Below are 5,036 nucleotides of genomic sequence, written 5' to 3' on the forward strand. Positions count from 1 at the left end.
TGGTTGTGAGGTCAGGGTAGAATAATCTGTGGGAACCAAACAGGTTGTAGATAGGGAGGAAGGGAAACTCCAGTTGGTGCTCTATTGCAGAGCTAGGGAACTAGGGACAAGACTGAGTGATTAGGCCGGGCGTGGTGGCGCACGCCTTTAATCCCAGCACTCGGGAGGCAGAGGCAGGCGGATTTCTGAGTTCGAGGCCAGCCTGGTCTACAGAGTGAGTTCCAGGACAGCCAGGACTATACAGAGAAACCCTGTCTCGAAAAAACAAAAACAAACAAAAACAAACAAACAAACAAACAAACAAACAAACAAAACAAAGACTGAGTGATTAGGCCTGAGGAACAGAGGTAGAGAGGAAAACATCTGCAGGTAACTGACCTGGCTTTCTGGTAGACATGGCCTCAGTATCATTGTTTGAAACATGAGGTTTTAAATAAAATTTAGACAAACTAGTATAGGCAATACAAGGAAAGTTCTAGAATGCTTAGAACAGTTCTAAAACTTTATTTAAAAAATTCAATTTTTCCTCCAAGGAAAGCCAACAAATGAGACTTTCTTAATTAAATATTTATCCTTCTTCATCTGTTCATGTGACTTCAGTATTTCTTCTGAACTATGTATGATGGCTTATGCCGGTTTGATTGGAATTCTAGCTTATCATTTGTTGGTAAGAAAGAAGGTTATATTGAGATACACGTGTCTAGAGTCAATGTCCCAAATCCCTGTAAGTGTGGCCCTCCTGCAATGGTCTTTTTGTGTGAAGCATGTCTATGGTGACACTCACATATCTCTAAAACCTCTTCATAACATAATACTAGGCACATGCCATTGTTAAATAAGAAAATTCAAAACAGAAGATATTTTTGAGACTATGTTCTATCTCATAAGTTAACTGAGGTTTGAGCTAGGTAGTTATTTTTAAAATAACAGTTAAGATTTATTCTGAGAATTTCATACATGCATATACATTTTTTATCACGTGTATCCCACTCCCCTTTGATTATTCCTTGAAGACCCCATTAGTTTTCTAACATTATGTCCTCGATTTTGTTTTAATTTGCTTACTTATAATCCACTAAGTCCAATTATTGCCATGTATATATGCATGCCCTAGAGCATGGTCAATCTACCGGAGACTCTATCCTTAAAATAAAGATTTAAAAAAACCTGATTCTTAATCTGTTAACAACTATCAACTGTTAGTAGTGCTTCAGTTACAGGTAGGGGCTCATTTGGTCCTCCCCCATCCTATCAGCAGAAAATGAGCACACTTCATCTAGCAAATGTAAATCCCTTAAGAAATTTCATTCTTTGATATATGCTCATTTGAAACATTAAAAATGAAGTTTAATCTGGAATTCCACAATTACACTATTATGATGGTTTTTAGTAGCTAGTCCATGGCAATATATCTCTGAGCCTGTTTATTATATTTTAAAATTTGGATCTGAGTCTATCCCAAGCTTAATGCTGACATTCACAAGGGCTTGCTGGCTCTATCTCAGGCTGGAGAAAGCTCTTATTGTGGTCAACTCAACAGAGCCAACTATTAATAATGTCAGAATACCATTCTGCAAAGTAAGGCAACACTTAGTCAAAGTGATTCGTATTAGCTGAGTGGGGGCAAAGACATCTGAACAGGCCATTTCAGAGTCTTGGACAGCCATTGAATCCATTGCTCTTGTGAACACAACAGAAAAAAAAAATCAGGGTTCATGATCCGGGCTGTTCAGACTTCTTGGTAAATGTTTCACTGTGTCCCCAGGAGAAGACAGAGTGTTTTAATGTGGGAAATAGAACCTTCTGTGCTGTCTGCTCTGGAGAAAGGAATGTGGTTTCTAAAATATTACTTTTTGAACTTCCTGCACTGTATTTATATAATTCTGACTCTTTAAAAGGCTAAACAGTGTTATGACTAAACCAGTCACTGATAGAGCGAGTTTGCTCTGGGAGAGAAATGTTCTTTACCAGCCATGTACTGTCTCCTTTGTGTGCTACATTCTTTCCCCTCTGTGTTTTTTTCCCTGTGTTCAGCAAAACATTGACTACAGGGCATTAGCCATGGAAGTCATTCTAAACACTTCACGTGGCTCATGGGTCTACCAACAATGTCTGTGAAGTTTGAATAGTGAGACTATTATATGTCATGTGACATCCAGGAACACGTGTGTCATTGAAAAAAACACATTATTGAATTTTTTAACATTAGCATATGCATGAGGTGATCTTTATTCACACAAATAGAAAATGATGTGAGTGAGAACAGGATGGAGTTTTTTTTAGAAAACCTTTAGTCCCTAGTAAGAAGAACATTTTATAAACAAGATTACAATGCCTGTGTATGAGATGTGTCTAAGTACACTGGAAGTTCAGTAAAGAAATGCTGTCATAGGTAATACAATCTTTATTTGTTTTAAATAAAGGGAAAGAGAGCTGATGAGTACAAAATATGTACCACGTTCAAGGTATTACTACACTCTTTAAATCTATGTGTCTGTATACATACATGTTAATATATTCAAATCCAGAGATTTTTTTCATGTTATCTAAAGTCAAGAGGCTATTACATCTACAAAAGTAAGCCTACATCTCTGTTACTGTGTCATATGGTTCTCCCCTCTAAATTATGCATTTTATTAATCATATTTGTTTCATGACAATTTCATACATGTACACATATATTCTTAACCCTTTAAGAGTTTAATTTGGATTTTAGATAATGAAAGGTCACATGTTAATTTTACATTGTGCAATCTTAGAAGAGTGTCTTTAAAAGTCTCAAATGGTAGACTAGTTTGCTTAATCTTTTATTAACAGAAACTCATGGGGAAGTGGCCCTGGTTTTTTTAGATTCTAAATACGATAGTTTTGAAAGACTTTAAATGAGATGAAAAGGACTTTGTAAGAGAACAACAAAGGAACCTGTTTGCTCATTTAGCTTAAAATAAACTAAACTTTGATATGACAAGCAGAAACCTAGGAAAATTTAGTTCGACTCCAGAGTTTAAAAAATGATCATACTGCAAGTTTATTTTTCATAGGGTTTTCTCCTACAGATTCTTCTCTACAATGGATTAACTACAGACATTTGAAGTCTTACTGTTTAAAAATCTGTGAATTATTTCTGTTTAAAAATGTCAATGGGTATCATAGGAAAAGCACATTTCTTTCCCCCTGTAACTTCAAAACAACTGAGCAGAGCCTTTGGAAAGAACCCAAGAATTGAATGTTTTAGCTTTAAGGTCTTCTCTGAGAGAAATGAATGAGTCTCTTTTCACAATTAATTATTTCAAGTTTCAGTTCTGTGACTCCATGCATTCTAGGATATTAAGACTAATGTTTCAAGAAGAAATAAGCATAGATTTTCTTTTTCAGCTGTCCCTTAAATCTGAAGCTATAGACTTCAAATGAATATAAAATGTCTATAAAGACAAAATGCTTGTGTGTCTGTGTGTCTGCCTGTGTGCCTGTCTGCCTGTGTGTCTGTCTCTGCCACCCAACTGCTGAGATGAAAGTCATGCTCCACCATGCCCAAGACTGCATTTATAATGGCTGCCTTCTTCAAGTTTGTGTCAGTGAATGACAGCTCTCGATAATCTTATAATGGAATTCAGAAGGATGTAGTGGAGATGGAGAGAGAATCACAGTTATTGAGGCAGGGTGATGGGGTAGTTAGCTCTTCTGGGTTTTGTTGTGTGACATTGAGAGGGATACAAGACAACTGGTTGTGGCCTTCTGCTTTTGATGTTGTATCTGTCTGGCACATCTTGGGAATGCTATCTTGGCTTCTTGGACTCCAAAGATTTCTACCCTATGTAAGCATGTGTATTCTCCAGGGCTGTACAAGTCATTAACGTACACATTGCTCTGGTCACTGTGTTAGAGCAGTAGCCTTCTTGGGAAAGATGAGATAGGGGAGGATATTAAATTTTCAAGGCAGATTTTAAATAAAAACTGTTTTATATAATTACTCTTTAGAGTTTAAATGTATTCAGGGGACTTGTTTTCATCTTTCTCCTATTGGTAGAGTGAATGCTGTAGTTTGTAAGAACAAAACACACCCCCTTTGTACTTCCATTCAAAAGTAACTCTATCTTTAATGCACATGTGACTCTGTTGTGTGTGTGTGTGTCTGTGTCTGTGTGTGTGTGTGTGTGTGTGAAGGAAACTTGTAGAGATAAGATGAACAGTAACTAAGAGTTAAATGTTGACTCAGATGATAGCTGAAGGTGACCAGAAGGAAAACATGGAAGAGCAGATTAGAGATTTATAGAGGAGGAAAACATGCTGTTTGCTTATTTTCCGAAGCATTCCTTTTATTCTCTGATAAAGCCAACCTTGTAACAATGGTTTTACCCGGACATACTGCAACAGCAGTTTCATGGGAACAAAGGTACTTTTAAAACATTGATTAAACAATTCTATAGTTTCAAGATAAGTGAACTGAATATTATATTTTTTGTTGTGAGGTGAAGGTAATAAATATAAATAATTTTTAATTGTATTGTAAATAACCAGATGTTCTGTGATTATGTGGCTATAAAAGAGCAATATGTTTTAAGTATATTAATATATATCTATACACATATAAGTATATTAATTTTTAAAAATATATCAATGATAATCTGATATTACCTAGTCTAATAAGACAAGTCTTTAACTCAAGGTGGGTTTCCTGCATCATGTTCCCAAGCGGTTATAGACATGTGTTGAATCTAGCTCTTTTGATGAGACATAAATTGTGTCTGTTTACAAAGATCCCAGTTTCCTCATCCATTAATGAGAACAGAATTATTCCTATGGTTGTTCTGAGTTAGCATGTAATTTTTTGATTATTTGTAATGGTTATTGATTGCTCTTTTTCTGCCTCATAAAAATCCAAAAGTCTAAAAAAAAAAAAAAACTATTATGCAATCAGCATGCCTTGTCTGTATTATACGTTTATCTCCTTGTTTGGAATTGGCCATTTAGCCAGTAGTCCTTCTCCATCAGCTCCTACTGTAATTAGACCCTGTGAATCCTCAAAGGCGACACTC

The sequence above is a fragment of the Mus caroli genome, unplaced genomic scaffold (genome assembly GCF_978045245.1).
Source record: "Mus caroli unplaced genomic scaffold, Mus_caroli_1 scaffold_10, whole genome shotgun sequence".
NCBI classification, from domain to species: domain Eukaryota; kingdom Metazoa; phylum Chordata; class Mammalia; order Rodentia; family Muridae; genus Mus; species Mus caroli.